A 21,929-nucleotide genomic window follows, 5' to 3' on the forward strand; every position below is an offset into this window, starting at 1 on the left:
TTGACTATGTATTGCTACTTTATACATTTAAATATAGATGCAGTGGATTTTGAGTGCTTACCCAGCGTACAGAGTCTTGTATTTCAAATCCCTGTGTTCTCCTTTGCATGCTGTGATAATGTTCCTGCCACATTTGCCTACAGAATGGAAGGTGTTGGTTCCTGGAATCTCAGAATCTCAGAGCTGTAACCTGTTGTAACTTCACGTTGGTCAGCATCAATCTGATGGATAGATCACCTTGCCAGAAAGCAGACACTCGAATTTGCCCGTACAACGTGGCCACCTCCACTACTAAGAGCTTACAAAATCCACTTGGAACAAACAGCAAATTCCTCTTTTGACTGCTTCCACTTTAGAGTCTATTGTTCTGACTTGGTTGACTGGATTTTGCTGATTTTATTTATGTATGTGTCATCTATTTTTGTATTGAGCACCAACTGTTCTGAAAGTCAAGACTGGACTTAAACATATCAGTATAATTCATCTCTAGTCAGCCATCCCAAACTAAGTCAGCCAGAATTTCAATGTGAAGCCTTAAAAGAGAAATGAACCACAGTAGGCATTTGATGCTGTCATTAAGTTGTGCAACCTGGGGTGCCTGCGTCCCATAGCGGAGTACCTGGTTCAAGCCCCAACTCTATTTTTGATCCATCTTCCTCCTAATATGAATCCTGGGAGGCATCAGATGCTGGCTCGTGTACTTGGGTCCCTGCCACCCTCGTGGGAGACCAGGATGGAATTCCTGGCTGCTGGATTCAGTCTGGCCTAGCCTGACTTGTTGTGAGCATTTGGGGAGTGAACCAGTGGATGCAAGATCTATGCCTATTTCTGTGTCTCTGCTTATCGGATAAAATGAAAATAAATATTTCAAAAATACAAAGAAAATACTTGCATTTCCACAACAATAGAATCCCTGGCTTTGGTCTTTTCACTATCGCTCAGTCTAAGTCTGGATTTAAACTCCAGTACTCATTTATTTATTTAAAAAAAATTATTTATTTGAATGGCAGAGTTACAGAGAGGAAGAGAGAGAGAGAGAGAAATTGAGAAATCTTCCATTCACTGGTTCATTCCCCCAGATTGTCACAATAGCCAGGGATTGGCCAAGCCAAAGCCAAAAGCCAGGGGCTTCATTCAAGTCTCCCATAAGGGTGCAGGGCCCCAAGAACTTCAGTCATTTTCTGTTGCTTTCTCAGATACACTAGTAGGGAGCTGGATCAGAAGTGGAGAAGCCAGGGCTCAAACTGGAGCCTATATGGGATGCTGGTGTCACAGGAGGCAGCTTTACCTGCTACACCACAACGAAGACCCTTAACTTATTATTTAAGATTTAATTTTTTTTATCTACTTGAATGACAGAGTGACAGAGAGAGAGATGAAGGCAGAGATGGAGAGAGAGCTCCAAATTGCTGCAGCAGCCAGGCCTGGGCCAGACTCAATCCAGGAGCCCAGAATTCCATCTGGGTCTGTCACATGGGTGGCAGTGGCCCAAGTGCTTTGGTCATCTGCTGCTGCTTTCCCAGGAGCACTATCAGAAAACTGGAGCAGAAGTGGAGCAGTCAGGACTCATTCTGGCACTCGGATATGCGGTGCCAGGATCACAGATGGCAGCTTAACACAGCAAGGGGCCCCTGGTCCCCATTTAAACTGCAAGCTTTTGAGTATTTTTTTGAAGCTCTCCAAGGCTCAGCTTCTTGATTTCCAAAATGCTGGTGGTGGTATCTGCCTGTGTGACATGATTACTGTGGTCATAAGTAAGTGCTTAGATGTCCTTTATAAGCTGCTCATACATGCGCATGCATGTGGGCTAAGGGCTAACGGACACTCAAAACATTACCTGAAGTGGGATTCCTAAGCAATTGTGTGACCCTGGAAGAGGAGAACAATCCCAGACGCATCGTTAATCAGAATACACACTGTTACGAGGGATATTGGAGGCCAAATGTCACTACCAACTTGTCCCAACATGGTCCCTTTAAATGCCTCATGAATGTTTGGGTGTGGAAAGTTCAAGAAAGGCTGTGTTGAGTGTCTTATTATAGACTGATTTTCCTTCTGGCCACTCTCATACTCCAATCCTGTTTCCTTTGGCTCGCTCATTTCCTCAAATTTCTCAGATGTGGCTGGAAACAATTTTCCTGTTAGTGATCGATTCATACCAGTTGTAGTTAAGGAGTGCCTTCAACGCACCCAACACGCACACCCAGATTTATAGCTAATGTCAAGGTAACTCCAACAAGAAACCTTTTAGCAGACAACAGGACAACAGGAGGGTCTCTCCTTTTTGGACAATGGGTTCCTGCAAGGGATATCCTTGAAAGGTTCATGAATTTCACTAGAAAATGTCCTCCCTCAACTCTAGTCTACTCTTTTCCATTTGAAACTCAGTGAGCCTAACAGCGACTGATCCTTTCTCTGACCTGGAGAGGGCTGTGGCACTGGGAGCCCTAAGAGTTTGGCTTAGCACCTTGCATTGCCTGTGCAGTGATCATAGAAGAAATCACATTTTTCAATGCTGTGGCTTAAGGAGGAGTAGTGTGTCTAGGATCTGCTGGTGTAGGATTTTTCATTTAATTAAATCTGAGTTTGTTTCTGCCCAAGAGACCCCACTGATAAAGGAAGGGTGCTGAAAAAGCTTTGTTGGTATTTAAGTCCCACATAACTTTTCCTGATGTAATTAAAGTCTGCCCATTGATTTCGGTTCTTGGGGAAGGTTATTGTTTCTGAGTCAACACTGTCATCATTGCTTAGCGTCTGTATGGTAGCTTTATTAGTCCCGTGACCTTGGGCAAGTCACTTAACCTTTCTGACTTTTGGTACAGGGCGGAGTTATTAGTGCCTTCCAAACAGAGCTGTTGTCAGGGTTAAAGGAGATAATGTATGTGGAAGTGCCTCAGGACCTAGAGCAGCCGCTCACCTGCATTATCTCAGGGCATCCTTAAGATCCCAGTGGGCAGATGATAGCCTAGGTTGTTTGCTTGGAGAGTATGTGAACTCTAAACTCCGGATGAAGATTTGGGTTCAGAAAAGAGGGATAAACTGCCCACTATCACAGAGCTGGGGGGCTGCTCTTTTCATCTGTCACTTATAACACATTGGACTTACATGCATTTCCTAAGACCAAAACCTGAACGTCTTTAGGAATCCCACATTGACTCTCAACATTTTGCAAAAATCAGACATTTAAAAGAACACAGGAAAAATGGTATTGAGAATCTATAAGTGTCCTAGAACGGAAGCATCACTTGGAGCAGAACCAGTGCTGTGCTGAGATGGTTCCCTCTTGTGAGCGTTGAGAAGAATTTTGTGAGCCAGTTGTTAAACACTGCCATGATTATAAATTTAGTTTTAGAAATGTAGCTATTTATAGTAAAAATCAGCAATATTCAAAAAATTCCACTTCCTGATTCTTTACTACACTTATTATCACCTATGCTCTTGAGCATGCTGTATGTAAGTGGTAGAAATATTATATGGGGCAAGCATTGTGGCATAGAGGGTTAAGCTGTGGCCTGCAGTGCCAACATCACAGATAGGCACCAGTTCAACTCCCAGCTGCTCCATTTCCTATCCACCTCCCTGCTGATGTGCCTGGGAGGGCAGAAGAAGATGGCCCAAGTACTTGGGCCCCTGCACCCATGTGGGGGACATGGAAGCACCTCCTGGCTCCTGGCTTTGGCCTGGCCCAGCCCCAGCCATTGTGGCCATTGGGAGAGTGAACCAGTGGATCAGCAGTTGGAGGACCTGTCTCTCTGTAACTCTGCCTTTCAAATAAATAAATCAAATCTTTATATAAAAAAAAGAGAAATATTACATAATGGTAGGTTATTCCACAAAGTGATGGCTGTCACTTCTGATGTTAGGCTAATAAAAACTGTGGCTTCCGTCTTGGGTTTCTCACTCTAGGGAGGCCAGCTGCTACGCTTTTAGAACACCCAGAGTGCCCATGGAGAGGCCCATGTACCAAGGAGCTGAGACCTCCAACCTACAGCCAGAGGGCACCTGAGGCCTGCCAACACCCACAGAAGTTTGGAAGTCCCCAGATGGCCGTGGTCCTGGCTGGCAACTGGAATGCGGGCTCCCAGGACACTGGTTAACCAGATCAGCTGGATGAGCCACTCCCAGCAGCAAAGCCTGTTTCAAAGTCTGATTTGAGAGGGGCCCCAGTAAGGCCAGGAAACATCCACTTTTTCTTCAACGTTACAAAGTTGTAGACAAGCCCAAAATTATACCCTCCGGCAGTATAAATATTGGCCCTATCTTTTGTTGGCTAGTAGGTCAAAGAAAAGGCAGCTTTTCTATCTGAAGCTATTTGTTTGGGAAAGAGAATTATTATTTCAAGTGTGACTTTAGAACTAAAGTAACGGTCTCCTGCTTGCCAGTCTTTATTTCATTCTGCATGCTTGTACGGACTGTCAACATACACAAGAATATCTCTGGAAGGTCAGTGCGGGGTGTAAACAGTTACTTCCCACAGGTCAGCGTTGCGGGATTGTAATTCTTTGGGTAAGGGAAAGAAGATGGATGATAATAATGTTACAGCAGTACCCAGTGAGGTGAGCAGGGTAAGCAACATGAGGAAGCTTCAGAAAAGTTTGAGAAAAAGTGGAATTGAAAGATAGTGTATTTTCTCTGTGAACATCTAGAGGAAACCTCAGATTTTATATAAGCTAAAACAACTAAAGCTAAACTCTTGAGTATTTTGGGCTAGGGCACTGGACAATGAAAATATCTTCACAGCTATATCTCTTAGGAGTTTAGTTTTTAAAAGACAGTTATTTATTTATTTGAAAGGCAGATTTACAGAGAGAGGGGAAGATAGAGAGGGAGAGGGAGAGGGAGAGGGAGAGGGAGAAGGACAGAGATCTTCCATCTGCTGGTTCCATTCTCCAAATGGATGCAACAAGCCAGAGCTGGGCCAGGACAAAGCAAGGAGCCAGGTGCTTTACCTGGGCCACCCACGGGGGCACAGGGCAGGTGCATTAACAGGGAGCTGGGTTGAGGTGGAGCAGCCAACACAATAACCAGCAACCAAATGGGAAACAGGCATTGCAGATGGGGCTTAACCTGCTACATCACAATGCTGGCCCTGAAGAGATCAATGTTTTTAAAGAAATAACATGTCGATGATTAAAAAATGTAAATTGACACAGAAAATTAAAAGAATACTATGAGGTCAAGGAGGGAACTTTGCAAACCTGGTCACAAAATAGTCATTTTATAGAAAGAAAAAGATCTATGCTTTGAATTTTATTTCTTTTATACAGTATTCACTCAATTCACCAATAGGCTTCTATGCTTTTAGGCATAAGGAAATGTGGATTACAAGACAACCTTAGTTTGGTGCAAACATTTTTGAAATTCATGCACAATTTTTTCCATAGTATGTACTTTTCATGAAATTTTTGTAGACTCCTTGAACAAAGCATACGTATATATATATATATATACATATATATACATATATATATACACATATATATACATATATATATACATATATATACATATATATATATATACATATATATATATATATATATATATATATAAAATAAATTTAAAGGTTACCTATATAATGATCAGTGTGTTAAATAGCAAGGATAAATCCTATTGAACTGCAGTAACTTTAAACAAACAGAAATTGATACTATCTTTTTAAACAAATGTTCATAGTTCTCTATAATTTTTGAATTAGTACAGACAACTATTTTTCACCTAGTTATCACCTTTAATCACACTGCTTTATTTAGATATACGGGATAACTAGAGAAAAAAAATCCAGTGACATTTAGTCTACTGTAAGAAATGACTGGGGCCAGCTCTGTGGCTCAGCGGGTTAAAGCCCCAGCCTGCAACGCTGGGATCCAATATGGGTGCTGGTTCTAGTCCTGGCTGCTCCTCTTCTGATCCAGCTCCCTGCTAATGCACCTGGGAAAGAAGCAGAGAATGGCTCAAGTTGCTGGGGCTCCTGCCACCCACATGGGAAACCTGAATGAAACTCTTGGCTCCTGGTTTTGCATCAGCCCAGCTCCAGCTGTTGCAGCCATTTGGGGAGTGGAACAACAGGTGGAAGATCCTTCTGTCTCTGTTTCTACCTCTCTCTGTAACTATGCCTTTCAAATAAATAAAATAAATCTTTTTCAAAAAAGAAATGACCACTCACTTTTTACAATTTTAATATTTTTTAAAAGATTTATCTTATTTATTTGAAAGACAGAGTTACAGAGAGAGGTAGAGACAGAGAGGTCTTTCATCCACTGGTTCACTCCCCAGATGACTGCAATGGCCAGGGCTGCGCCTATCCGAAGCCAGGAACTCCCTCTGGGTCTCCCACGTGGGTGCAGGGGCCCAAGGACCTGGGCCATCTTCCACTGTCTCCCCAGGCAATAGCAGAGAGCTGGATTGGAAGAGGAGCAGCCAGGACTAGAGCTGGTGCCCATATGGGATGCTGTTGTTTCAGGCCAGGGCTTTAACCCGCTGCACCACAGCGCTGGCCCCCAATTTTAACATTTTTGGGGTGCTAACAATAATCATATAAATGAGGTCACTCAAATATATTTGAGTATAATTTATAACTGCTTAAAAGATACAAGTCAATTATATTTATTGACTATTGTTTTGCACCTGTTTTTTATTGAGAAATCATCCAAGGGTGATATATTAGACAACTCAACCAGGTGTCCAAGGTCCTGAAATTAAATTTCTGGAAATTAGTTTCATCTGACACACCAGATGCCTGTGATTGGTAGCATTCTAAGAATTTCATGACAGCAATGCCCTTAGAAAGGCGCCCAGAGGAGGCGTTCCTCTGGTAGAACCTCCTCACTCCACAGTGACCTCCGGGCTTCCTGTTTAGCTTTCAGCTCCCAGAGCTGTGCTCTGCTGGGCCCCAGCGCCTCGGGGGACCACGGTTAGTGTCTCTGTCCATAGATTTCCAGGATTCCAGCATGCTGCGTCTCTCCTCTGTCGTCTCCTCCCCACAACACAGATGGTTGTTTCCCGGACAGTCCCCTCATTTTAGGCTTCACTGCCGTACAAGGACACCACATGGTAGACTCCTGGTTATCACCAGACGTGTGGACATCTTTCAGATCCTCAATTCTATCAGGAAATCAAGAAATAAAAATTAGCTCTCAAAGAATGTATTTCTTTTTGGAGTCCTTTCTGGGAGAAAAATCTCAGAATTCGGGTTCATAGGTATAAAGAATAAGTGCTATTTAATGATGCTTGAAATAACCAGTGCTGTTACCTTGGCTACTCCTAGACGTGGCACAAGCCATCTCCTAAACTCAGCAACCAAGCTCCTGAAGCAAAACATTTTCATAAAGGATTCTTTTTTGGGACTTGAGAGTTTCCTCAGTCATGATGTGCATCTTTTTGGAGATACTCAGAATTACAAAAGCCACAAAAATCGATACAAGAGTTCTTCAAAACATTCTTGGAAAATCAAATTAAAACATAACTTTACTTTAGTACCAAAAAATTTTTAAGTGCCTACATATGAGGATCTCTTAAAGAGTTCACAAAAGGATGCATGGTTTTTATTTTAAAATATGCACAGATTTCAAATAATTTAGCAAGGAAATCAACTTATCTCTTAATTCTATTTTCCATAAAATTTTGAATGTCCATGCACATATACACACACTTTATTCAACAACATTGTCAGGAATGTAACTTGACCTTATTGCAATTATGCTGTTGAGAAATAAAAAAGAAATCCTCATGAAATCCATGGGACAATATCTTGCTGACTGTTGTGCACACAAAAATTTCCAATATTTTGGGAAATATATGAAAGCTGCCCATAATTTTAAATGCCATAATAGTTGCTAAATGAAATCATTTCTTGTCTTGAATCATGAGCCCAAAAGCATTTCCACAGATAAGATTCTCAATAAGCAAGGGTTTGAGTCATTGTTTATTCTATGGTCTTGGAGCAAAGGGAGTTCAGGCAGTGTAGGTGCAATTGCTGAAATAAGGAAAGATCTCAACCTTTCTCCCTCATTTCTGAGTGTGTTATTATTGTTCATTTTGTTTTGTTTGTTGTAAGGTTGTAATTTGGGGGGACGTTGGAGGATGGGGATTTTCTACACCACTTTTTATATTTGTTATTTTTAGACAATGATATTTTTACAATTTTTTGGCAGAGTTAATGCACAAAATTACAGTAAGGCGGAATTCAGACTTCGCGGACATTTTGGTTTTTACAAATCTATATGCATGTGTGCTATTTCAGTCTCTAACTTTTCGCAGCCAAGGCTGATGGGCTGTTGCAAGACTGTTTTCTAGGCAAAGCCTCTTTCTCCTGACAAGCAGACAGGCTGCCTCCTTCAAATTTAGCCGCGCGCGCACGTGTGTGTGTGTGTGTGTGTGTGAAACCTTACTCAGCCCTCCTCTCTGGCTGAAAGCATTTAAGTAGGACCAGGAAAAGTCCTCCATTGACCCTCAGCACTGCACTGCATTCCTGCTCCCCAGACGCAAAGGTTTCTGTTTGCCCCTCCAGGCTCTGCCCCTCAATTCTAGAAGCCTAGTTTGTTGCCTCCTTCTGAACTCCACAGCCACGGCTGTGCATCCCAAACTTCCTCCTCCTGTTCCTCTATTCAGTGCCGACGACAGCGGGCAATCATTCGTCTTATCTTGTGCTTCACATTTTCAGCTTTCTCCATGTGCCGCTGAGTACACATTTACATTTTTATTTCTCCTTCCACTTGATAGTTTCACAGAACTTCTCCAAAGGAAAGGGGCACATATGATTTTATGCCAATATTTTTAAAATAAAAGCTTACTTTTTTGCTTTAGATGCATTGTATAGATCATATATAATTGAAAAATTAATCCAGTTCAGGCCATTATAGGATTATTGAATAGTTTTTTAATAGTACAATATGAAGACTTAGTTCTTGCATTTTTGATAAATGTTTTTTGTATATTTGAAAGGCAGAGATACAAAGACAGAGAAGGAGAGACAGAGAGAGAAAGAGAGAGAGACAGAGAAGAATCCTCCATCTGTTGGTTTACTCCCCAAATGGACAAAATGTCCTGGGCTGGAGCAGGCCGATGCCAGGAGCCAGCAGCATCTTCCAAGTCTCCTTCCTGGGTGGCAGAGCCCAGGCACTTGGGCCATTGTCTGCTGCTTTCCCAGGCCATTAGCAGGGAGTTGGATGGGAAGTGGAGCAGCCATGACACTTTTACACCCATATGTGATGCTGGCATTGTAAGCTCTATCTTAACACGCTATTCCACAGCACTAGCCCAGGTTCTTACATTATTATCTATGTGCTTTATTATTTTTCTGTAAGTATCTAATTTCTTTATTCCAGTTCTTACATTTAATTTAAATCACATTACTATTTCATTTTGCATTATAATGTATTGTTATAAATTGCTAATATCTATTATGTTTAAAACACTTTGTTACTATTTTATACATTTTTAATATAAAGAGAACAAATTTCATGTGTTTAATAGATGCAGTTCTAAGAAGATAACCATACTTTCCTCTCTCTTTCCCTCTCTTAATCTCCTCTACTTCTTTTATTTTTTTTCCTTTAATTTTTGCAATAACATACTTTCTTTTTTTTTCTAAAGATTTATTTATTCATTTGAAAGTCAGAGCCACACAGAGAGAAGAGAGGCAGAGAGAGAGAGGTCTTCCATTTGATGGTTCACTACCCAGATGGCAGCATCAGCCGGAGCTGCCACAGATCCAAATCCAGAATCCAGGAGCCTGCTACGGGTCTCCCATGCAGGCGCAGGGGCCCAAGGACTTGGGCCATCTTCCATTGCTTTCCCAGGCCACCACAGAGAGCTGGACCAGAAGAGGAGCAGCCAGGACTAGAACCTGTGCCCATATGGGATGCCGGCGCCCCAGGCCAGAGCGTCAGCCCACTGTACCACAGCGTCAGCCCCAATAACATACTTTCAAATTACTTTATATTCACAGGCTTAATGCACCACTAATCACATTGCTCAATACGTGGAAAGTAGAAAGACCATTGCTACACAGGATTATAGACAAGGTCCATAAACAATAATAAAATTGTAAGATTTCAGTTCATTGTTATACACGTTTTGTGTTCTATATTATCTACCACAAATCAGAAGACATGTAATATTTGTCTTTTTGAGACTGGCTTATTTTGGTAAGCATAATGGTTTCCAGTTGCTTCCTTTTTGTTGCACAAGAGGGCATTTCATTCTTTTTTATGATTAACTTGTATCCCATCATATATATGTACCACATTTTCTTTATCCACTCATCAGTTGATGGGACATCTGGGTTGATTCTACATGTTAGCTATTGTGATTTGAGTTGATGTAAGCCTGAGGGTACAAATAACTCTTTCATATGCTGATTTTATTTTGTTTGCCTAAATTCCAAGAGGAACTGCTGGGTCATATGATAGAACTATTTTAAGATTTCTGAGGCATTGTCATACTGTCTTCCATAATGATTCTACTGTTCCCACCATCAGTGGGTTAGGCTGCCTGCCTACCTGTTTCTTCACATACTCGCCAGCACTTTTTTATTTTTTGGGTGATAAGCATACTCGCTGGGGTGAGGCAAAATGGAATTGTGCTTTTTCTTTGCATTTACCTCAATGACTAGTGATCCTGAGCATTATTTTTTTATCTGTTGGCCATCTGCATGTCACCCTTTAAAAAATGTCTGTTCATGTCTCTTGTCCTTTTTTATTTTTTTTTTTTAAAGATTTCGTTTATTTATTTGAGAGATAGAGTTACAGACATACAGATGGAGAGACAGAGAAAGAGGTTTTCCATCTGTTAGTTCTCTCCCCAGGTGGCTGCAAAGGCTGGAGCTGGGCCAAGCTGAAGCCAGAAGCCAGGAGCTTCTTCAAGGTCTCCCACATGGGTACAGGGGCCCAAGGACTTGGGCCATCTTTCACTGCTTTCTCAGGCCATAGCAGAGAGCTGGATCTGAAGCAGAGCAGCCAGGACACAAACCAGCACCCATGTGGGATACCGGCGCCACAGGTGGAGGCTAGCCTACTGTGCTGCAGCACTGGCCCCCTTGTCCTCGTTCTTAACTGGATTGTTTGCTTTGTTGTCGTTGGGTTTCTTGAGACCCTTAGGTATTCTCTATATTAATCCTGTATCAGATTCATAGTTTGCAAATATTTTCTCCCGTTCTGTCAGTTGCTTCTTCACTTTGTTGATTGTCTCCTTTGCTGTGCAGAAGCTACTTTGCTTGATGCAATCCCATTTGTCTATTTTTGCTTCTGTTGCCTTTGCTGCTGGGGTATTATCCAAGAAGTCTTTGCCTATGCCACTGTCTTCCAAAGTTTCCCAAATCTTTTCCTCTAGTAATTTGATGATATCAAGTCATAGATATACATCCTTGAAGCATTGTGAACTGATTTTGTATGAGATGTTTCATACTTCTGCATGCAGAGATCCAATTTCCTTAAAACCACTTGTTTGAAACATTGGCATCTAATTTTTGACTGCATGAATCTTTGTTTTCTGTTGCTAATGACACAATATCCAGGACTGTGTAAATGATAAAGAAAAGAAATTTACTTTACCTCACAGTTCTGGTCCAAGTTTGAAAGGCCACATCTGGTAATAGCCTTTTCATTAACAACACCTGAAGGCAGTACAGTGAACCATATAATGACAGAAAGAGAGCACAAGAGATCTAGCCCAGCTGGTTTTCATAGCAGACTGGACTCAAGATGGCTGATTTGCCATTAATACATTAATCCTGTGAACAAATTAATCCACTCATGAGGACAGGGTGTTAATCATTTATTAAAGGTTCTAGCTGGTGTCTCTTTTCAATTTTTCATAGTAGGCATTAAATTTCAACATGAATTTTAGAGCATAAAAACCATATTTAAATCATAGCTACCTGCTTCATAATGATACAATTACATGCTGTAGTTTTATATTCTAATAAACTAAAGTTACTCTTCCAGTAGATTCCTCAACGAAGTCTCAAGGTAAAGCTATCCCCTCAAGATATCTTATGCATTTTATAATGCTGTTCTTTTGCCATCATGCTTGAATGATAGCCACTGCTCCTAACTTGTAGGTTCTAGAAGAGCTTCAAAGAGAGATGAAATTTGAATTGTTCTTTAAAGATGATAAGAGCTTTCATCTTTTTTGATGGATGAAATCTTGTCATTTGCAGCAACAAAAATGGGACTTGAGGTCATTATGCTAAGTGAAATAAGTCAAGCATAGAAAAACAGGTACTTTATGTTCCCATTCATCCATGGTATCTAAAAAAGTTGATCTCTTAAAAGAGCATAGTGGTGGTCACAATCAGCTGAGAAGAGCAGAGCCAAGGGAAGGAAACGGAAAGACTAGGTAACACAGAAAACATTTTACTTATATAGGAGTAAGAATTTCTGGTGTTCTATTTCACAAGAAGATAACCATATATAGCAATGATGTACTATATTTTTTTCTGAAACAAATGCTAAAAGAAAGAATTTTGAATGCTTTTGCAGTAAAAACATGACATGCATTCTAGGAGAGGTATGTATTTACCCTGATTTGGACATTATGCAATAAATACATGTATCAAAACATCATAAACATGAGTCCCATAAAGTACATAGTTTTAGGTGTTTGATTTAATTTTATGTGTTTGTTAAATCAGATTTCAAATGATGATAACAGTTTTGAATAAGGATGGAAAATAAGCTTTCTAGCTGATGGGACAGCACGAATTAAGATAGACTCAAGAGTTGAAATGATCAGCAACTGCCTACCCTACAATTCCCTGTGAATTAGTGACAGGGAAGAACCTTTCTGTATGCTGTATAGATTCCTTATTACTCAAAACAGTATCTAGAACATATGTCTCAAGAAAAACGTGTTAAATGAATGATAACACAAATTAAACATTGCTTAGAACCAGATACCAAAAAAAGTAAAATCAATGCTTGACTTTAAATCTCATTATTCAAACAGTGTTAACTTGTAATTGGTCTATCTGGAAGATCATTCTAGCAGAATCACGACTGAGGTGTGTGTTGGGATAGGCTGGTGGATGGAAATGGGTCATAGGGAAGAAACTTTATTTAATAGTCCAAGCAAGAGCGAAGGGGCCCAAACTACAGTATAAGTAAAAAAGAGGAAGAAGGAAAGGCATTGTGTTTCCAAGGGAATGCAGAAGATAAACAGTAGGACTTGGTGACTCACTGGATGTGGAGAAGGAGAGGAAGAACTGAAATTCTGAGTGCCCCAGTGGTCGAGAGCGTGAGCACTCATTAGTCACAACTCCTCCATTACTTGAATTGCCTCAAAACTATTTTCAAAATAATTTTTAATCTTCACAGAGTAGTTCCCAGATGAACCTTTTATTAATAATGCATAAGGGATAAATACATCTGCTCATTGAATTTACATCCATTTTTAAGGGCTCTGTTACTGAAATCCATTTACAGCATAGAGTAAAACTCTACAATTTGTTAAAAGAAAGAAATCATATAAGGTGAAAAAAGTTTTAAAGTATGATAAACTAAATTCAATATAAAATAATTGCATCTTTCAAACATATCAAGTAGAATTTGTTAAAAATTGAGAGGTCTTTTTTTAACTTGGCTTGTATCACTCCACTGCAGTATTTAGGTCAGCACTAAACATCAGTTCTAGACAATCATCTCAACTATGTTTTAGAGTGTCTCAGGGCTCCTCAGCAAAAATACCTCTGGCCAAAACATTCTGATGTTGAAGATGTTTGTAAGCCAAATGCCGTGATTAGGCCAAAGTTCTTTGGTTTGGTTGGCAGTTTCGTTTGCAAATTTGCTAAATTTCTGTTCAAGGGCAAACCAGTGAATCTGATCATAAGGCTGGCATATACGACTTTGTCATTGCCTGTGACACATAGAACCAGGTTGTTCCACAGGAGGTAGTATTGGGAATGGGATTTTTGCTGAAGCCTGGGCTATGCCAAGAAGATAGATACACAGCCCACTCCAGGTGCTGCAATGAGGAAACAGAGAGGCACAGAAAACTTCATCACTATATGTGAGGAAACAGTAAGATCCCTGCAAGACAGAGGCACAGAAGGATGGCTGTCGTTCATGCCAAGGTGGCTAAATGGTCAATGTCAAGCACATGCTATGTAGCTCATAAGGTTTCTAAGATGAGGGAGAGCTGAGAGCTAGGGGACTGAAATGGCCAGAAGTATAATCTGATGCCCTAGCTGATGCAGCCAGCTGTGGACGCCTTCCAGCTCACGGATACCCAGGCCTACGTGTTGGGGTAGCAGCCAATGAGCAAGTGTAGCCTCAAGGCAGAGGGCCCACATATCAAAAGCAGAAGGAACATGTACCAAAGGAAACTATGGCATTTGAAAATTTCACACCCAAAAGCCATTAAAGATGAGGCAAGACTATTCTTGAATAGAAAATGGATTCTTGTCCTGAAACAATGGGACTCCAGCCTGAAATTTCCTAGTTTTATAACTTGTGGAACTGTACAATTTGTGCAGAATATATGCAAACATTTTATCTTGTATATTAACCATAAAACTATGTACAAACATGCAAGAATGCAAATGTATGCATATGTACATTCATACTCATTAATGTAAATGCCTCAGCCCCTAGGCATAATATGTCTGCCCACAGCTTCCCTGGAGTTTCCAGGGTAACATAATCAAAGCAAGGACCAGCTCAGCTAGCAGGTGTGTGGGAGGGATTATTTGTCCAGTTGTACAGGTTTAAGATACGCTTCTCAAGACAAATTCAAATAAAGATGTTGTATGCAGATTTTTTTTTAGAGTTGGTCAGATTTCTTTTTTTTTAAACTTTTACTTAATGAATATAAATGTCCAAAGTACAGCTTATGGATTACAATGGCTTCCCCCCTCCCATAACTTCCCACCCACCCGCAACCTTCCCCTTTCCCGCTCCCTCTCCCCTTCCAGTCACATCAAGATTCATTTTCAATTCTTTTTATATACAGAAGATCAGTCTAGTATATATTGAATAAAGATTTCAACAGTTTACACTCACATAGCAGTTTACACTCAGTTTACACTCACAAAGTGAAAGATACTGTTGGAGTACTAGTTATAGGATTAAATCACAATGTACAGCACATTAAGGACAGAGATCCTATATGATACTTTTTAAAAATTGATTAATTTTCCATGCAATGTCCAATTTAAAACCAAGTTGTTTTTTTTCATTTTAAATTATCTTTATATACGGAAGATCAATTCAGTATATACTAAGTAAAAATTTCATCAGTTTGCACCCACACAGAAACACAAAGTGTAAAATACTGTTTCAGTACTAGTTATAGCATTACTTCACATTGGACAACACATTAAGGACAGATCCCACATGAGAAGTAAGTACCCAGTGACTCCTGTTGTTGACTTAACATTTTGACACTCTTGTTTATGGCGTCAGTAATCTCCCTGGGCTCTAGTCATGAGTTGCCAGGGCTATGGAAGCCTTTAGGGTTCGCCAACTTCGATCTTATTCCGACAGGGTCATAGTCAAAGTGGAAGTTCTCTCCTCCCTTCGGAGAAAGGTACCTCCTTCTTTGATGGCCCCGTTCTTTCCACTGGGATCTCACTCGCAGAAATCTTTCATTTAGGTTTTTTTTTTTTTTTTTTTTTTTTTTTTTTTTTTTTTTTTTTGCCATGGTGTCTTGGCTTTCCAAGCCTAAAATACTCTCATGGGCTCTTCAGCCAGATCTGAATGCCTTAAGGGCTGATTCTGAGGCTAGGGTGCTATTTAGGACATCTGCCATTCTATGAGTCTGCTGTGTATCCCGCTTCCCATGTTGGATCCTTCTCTCCCTTATTGATTCTATCAGTTAGTATTAGCAGACACTAGTCTTGTTTGTGTGATCCCTTTGACTCTTAGACCTATCAGTGTGATCAATTGTGAACTGAAGTTGATCACTTGGACTAGTGAGATGGCATTGGTACATGCCACCTTGTTGGGATTGTATTGGAATCCCCTGGCATATTTCTAACTCTACCATTTGGGGCAAGACCAATTGAGCATGTCCCAAATTGTATATCTCCTCCCTCTCTTTTTCCCACTCTTATATTTAACAGGGATCACTTTTCAGATAAGATTTAGACACCTAAGAATAATTGTGTGTTAATTACAGAGTTCAAACAATAGTACTAGAACAAAAAAAATACTTTAATGGATAAAGTATTGCAGATTTATATACTGTACAGGATTTTTCCTAGTGTTTTATCATTCAGCCTTCGTTTTGCATTATTAACATGGGGGTTTTTATTAAGAGAAGTTAAATAAAAACCACCCCCACCAACAAACAGAATTTCACATTTATCTTTGGAGTGTTTTTTTAAAATACACTGTCATGCTTTAGTGAAATTCAGTACTTTCCAAATGATATCACCTTTGTCTTCAGAGAGGTTAGTTACTCCGGTTTCTGAATCCAGCAATAAGAGCATCCTTTGAAGAATTTTAGCATTAACTAATAATCCCTTAATCACAGAAGAGAGTATAAAATCTCAAGTGAAAATGAAATAGGCTAATGATGCAAAATTACGAATTGAGGAAATGAGGGTACAATTTGAAGTGTGCAGGTAAGGCAACCCAGAGAGCTCCCTCAAGCACACAGTGCATCTCTCCCTGCTGAGCCATAGGTAGTTTGTGAACAAGCAGCTGACTGTGCCACAGCCGTACCCTCTTGTTCCCAGAGCTGCCCTGGTGACTGATGGTACACTTGCCTGTAAAAAACAGTACTTAGATGATGCTATTTGAGTATCCTAAGAAAGAAATCATTAGTTAATTAAAGTGCAGTTATTTAAGCACCTGTACCAAGTAATGGGAACTTCAATTCTTCTGATAAAAGGATATTATTTATAATGAGCTTCACCACCAAATGTGTCCTGAATGTGGAAGGCTAATCATTAAACTGTGACTCAGAACATTCCCATAAAATCTGAAGCTTTGGATGCTGATTGCAAAGGGAAATGGGAGATGGGGAGATCATGAGAGCTAATGGAGTAATATCAGGCTCTAAGAGGGCCAATCTTCTCCATCTGTTAGGACAAAAATAGGAGAAGGGTAAGTGATTCAGACCAGGGCATTGTTTTTGTATTTTTCTCCATATTAATATGATAGAAAATCTCAAGAGCAGTCTCCATTGATTTTTTAATATTGTTAAGAATATTGCTTTGGGAAATATCAACCATAACTTCTAGGAAAAACCTCTCAATAATATAAAATGGCTAGGAATAATGCTCCTTGCCCCTCACCATTCTGTCTCCCCTCCCAACAAAAGCCAGTTGTATATTTCACATCCTCAGATACTCTCAGCTACCTTTGTTGTTAGAATCACCTAGCAAGACTCAGAGCACTACCCCCTTCATTAAAGGTTTGAATGCCTGGATTCCAGACATTGGCTGTTATCTTTGGCCACAGAGATCCGTGATGTCATCAGTATTCAGATAATCTTTCAATCTTCAAATCTTCCAGTTCCTCTACTCCCTGTTCTCAAATGAACTTGTCCTCTTACTCTGACTAAGCCATGGCCATACTAATGACTTTTTATTGCCAGTAATTAAAACCCCTGACAATCTCAGGTTTTCTTTTTTGTTTTGAATTTAATGTCCAACCAAAAACATCCTTCAAGATCCCCTGATCCACAAGAAAAGCATCCACAAGAACTCCAGAACCGTTCATTTCTGATCAGACTACTTTGTTTTTCTTACCCTAACTTTCTTGTGCTTTCACATGCTTCCTGGCAAAACACTTCCCATGGTCCATTTTACATCTGCAGGGAACCTTTTCTTTCTTTTTCTTATTCCATTATACTCAACTGGAAACCCAATAACCCTAGTGTAATGTGAATTTCCACCCAGTGTATGCATCCATCCCCCTTGCTGTCTATGTTAGGAGAAAAGCACACGGGTACTGACAGATCTCACTTCCAATTCGTAATCTCTGACCTCAAGAGGACATGTAACATGGTTCCGATGTCATAATCTATGCCTTTAATCTTTGTTTTCTTCTGCTCCCTGAAATACCTTCTCCCCTATTCTCACTCTCAGATGAAGAACTTGTTACTTCACCAGCAAAATGCAGTTAGAATAGATTTGTGCAAGACAGTTCTGCCTGCTAATTTCCACATCATAAATCAGTTTCTATTACTGTGGGTGAACTCGACCTGCTCTTCATTAAGACCACCTCTTTACCTGGGCAAAATTTCCTCCCAACTTCTCGAGAGCATTGCTGGAATATTTATCCCTCCCCCTTCTGTATCGTCAAAGTTTCCCTTTCTATTCTTTAATTCCAATAAGCACACATCCACGTTGGTTTTTCTTTCTTAGAAAAACATATTACCTATTGACCCTCCTAACAACTTCTATTGCCTCCAGCTATTTTATACTCGTTATCTCCTACAGCTCCCATATAGTTCTTCTACATCTTCTCAAGTCATTCTCTTGTCCCTATTGGTCGTATGAAACTGCTTTTTCAGATTTATCTCTGGTCTTCAAGTTGGTAAATCCATGATCAATCCTTAGTCTTCTTAGAACAATACACTGAGTGATCAAGCACCTTGGTTCACTTTGGGCAATCAATGATTACACCTATTGTCCCACTGTTGCTGTTAGTAGTGCCAATATTTATGCTGAAAAGTGTCCTCATCTGGACAATAGGTGGACCCCATGCCTATCAGGAGAACTGAAGAGAGTCATAAACTTCCTCCTTCTTGAAAGACCCACTGCATTCTATCTACCTCCTAACCCAGAGGGCACTATTTTACAACATCTTGTTTGATTGTCCCTCTCTTTCCCTGACATCTAACACACTGAGTGTTCTGTGACTCCATACTTGGATTTCTTCTTCTTAGAAGTATGTAAACCTTCTTGGTAGCAGCTTCCCACCCATGGCTCTAAATACCAATTGCAGGCACTTAGTATACTAGTTAAACATCAGAATTTGATTCCTGGCTGCTGTCCCTGGCCCCAGCTACCTGAAAATGCAGACCTTGTGAGGGATCAGTGATGACTCAAGCAATTGCTACCATGCATGTGAGAGATCTAGATTGTGTTTCCAGCTCTCAGATTTTTGGACCCAGACCCGGATTGTAAAAATTTGGAAAGTGAATCTGCTTTCTTGTCTTGCTACATTAGTGTGGTGGTTAATTATAGGCACTAACTTGAGATGATTAAGAAATACCTAGATGGGGTGGGTATTTGGCATAGAAATAAAATGCCACTTGGAACCCGCACATTCCATATCAGAGCAACTGGGTTCAAGTCCTGGCTCTGCTCCCAATTCCAACTTCCCACTAATGTGCACAGTGGGAGGCAGCTCAAGTGCTTGGATCCTTGCTGTCCCTATGGGAGACCCATACTTGTTGCTGTGAATTCATTCTGAGAGGAGGAGAATGGTGGAGGCAAGAGGTGTGGAGTCACAACACAGGCACCAGGAGTTGGGTGAAAGTGGGCCAGAGGTGAGCAGCCCTCAGACTCATTTATTTCAGTTGGTGCAGCAGCTTATATAGCCAAGGCAGCCAATCCAGTCAAGGGGTAGTTTATGCCCTAACCAATCACTGCCTGTTGCCAGGCAGGCTCCTTTGCCAGGTGGGTTCCGAAGCCATTTCCTGAGTAACTGATGCTCGCTTGCTAACAACCATTTTGGCACAGCCTTCTCACTCCACCACACATACTGAGTTCCAGATCCTGGTTTTGGCCTGGCTCAGACCTGGCTTTTATAGGCTTTTGGGAAGTGAATGGAAGATCTGTCTCTTTCCCCATCTCAGCCTTTCAAGTTAAAAAATAAAAGGAGGGGAAGGGAGAAAATAAATAATTTTGAAACAGTAATAACATTGAAAGTGTTTGTGTTATTCTGCATTACTTTTTAATGATCTGAGGCAAACGGGCCTATGGTGTGAGTTTTTCCAGGTGGAGGCTATGCTATGGAGGACCTGGGCAGGGAGTTAGGCGGAAATAAATGAGCTGGGGATTTTTTTCAGTTTATGTCTCCCGGTCCTGCACTATAAGTCTACACCCCTAATGCCATTCCAGTAAGCCTAGTTTCCATGACGTACTTGTATTTCATCTAGACTTGGAAGTAGGAGACTCCATGGTGAACATGCAGGAACTAAACTCCATGTGGAGACAACATGAGGCTTCCAGAAAAAGTTTACCCACACTAGACCTCACCCAAAAGCCACCTTTTTGCATGATCAATTAGGATACCACCCTCTACTCCAAAAAGGGGACAGTTGGACCTGGGCGTGTCCTTCTGGTCCTTCCCTGGCCTGCCCCCTTGTGCTCTCTCCTTGTGGTCATCTCTGGCCCTCTCATGGAAAGCTGTTCTCTTCATGGAGATACTTGCACTCCTGCATGAATGTTTAAGTCCTGCTCTCATTTTTTCACATTATTTATTGCCTGCTTTGAATTCTTATCACACATGGGGGTAAGAGCTGGGAATAAAAACTGGAAACATATTTCCATAACACTTAGACCATGCGTGCTGTTTTCTGTCTATAGGTGTAAGAGGCTGAACTTTCCTCTGATCACTTTGTCTCATTTGCTTTCTGTGGATTTTCCTAGAGTTTTTTCAGCTGTGCTGTCTTATTGCTATATAGTAACATGATTGATATAGTTGTTAGAGTTTGGAAGAGGAAAAGTATTCTATAGTTCTATAATTAGGTGTCTACTTTGTACTGAGCCTGTACCCCAGGCTATGTCTTTCACAAGGGCTTCTGGGTTTGGATTCATCCCACCCTTGCCTACTCTTTAGGAAAGACAGGAATTCTCAAGAGTGCTACAGTTGTGTATTCCTGTCTGCTGCCTTGAAGGCTAGATTGACCTGTGTAGTTGGGTATTTCTCTCCTGTCTTTGGTAAAACCTTGATAGGGTAGGCTCCAGTAAAATGGTATCTCTTGAAGTCAGGCCTTGTTAAGAACAGAAAATCTTAGCATGTTTAAAAATGGTTATTTTCCCTTTCCTCTGATGGAAATAGAAAGAGATTTTTCCTCTAACCTTCACTGCAAGAATGGATGTAAATGTCAGGAAAGCGTGATCCAATCCCCCTTCACCAAGGCTATGTTCACGTAGAGGGAGATGGTATATGAATGAGTTGATGGAAAACTTCCTGTGGACATTAGAGGGTAGGTTGATCAGTGGGATGTGTCCAGTGTGTGGAGTGATTCCTGAGCTTGTAATTTTTTTTTCCTGTGGTTAAGCCATTGAGATCTGAAGTTAGTTAATACCCATGGAAGTTGGGTTCTTCCCTCCCCCGACGGAGGCTGTGAGATAGGGATTCTATCTTCCTAGATGTGAATGTTCAAAGGGCCAGCTCCAGGTATTTGAGCAAGGCAGTCTTGGTTATAAAACTGGTCAGAGGTTTTTTCATTTACATCTCAAAGGAATGTACGATCACTCAAGGTCTAAAGTAAATGCTCTAAGGAAGTGAAATCAGCAGCTGAGGCCAGGAAGAAGTCTGCCTGACGTCTAATTAAGCTGAGGGAACTCCTGAGGTCCTCTTGGTCACCATTCTATCTCACTTTGATTATTGCATTAATCTCCTTGCTTCTCTGTAACTGAATAACTCGTTAAATATAATAAAATAAAATAACTCTCCCTTAAAACAAAAGAAAACAGCCACTACTTCACTCAGAATAAAAACCAAAGTCCGTAGAATGGCCATCTAGATATTTCATAATCTGCAATGTATCTCAGCACAAAGTCTTAGTGCATAAACCAATATTTTTCTTATTCACAAGTATGTGGGTCAATTGCAGGGTCTTGTTATTTATGCTGAGTTTGCTGGCTCTGCAGAGCTAAACAAGGTTTGTTTGGGTTGGCTCTGTTCTGCTTCCTAGGGCAGAACCCATGGTCTAGCTGGGTATGTCCCTCCCACGGCTGGAGGACAAGTGGGAAAATGTGTGAGCTCTCAAAGGGTAGCATCATCTCACCAGTCAAGATAATA

Source organism: Lepus europaeus, chromosome 2 (assembly GCF_033115175.1).
Source record: "Lepus europaeus isolate LE1 chromosome 2, mLepTim1.pri, whole genome shotgun sequence".
In the NCBI taxonomy this organism is placed as follows: domain Eukaryota; kingdom Metazoa; phylum Chordata; class Mammalia; order Lagomorpha; family Leporidae; genus Lepus; species Lepus europaeus.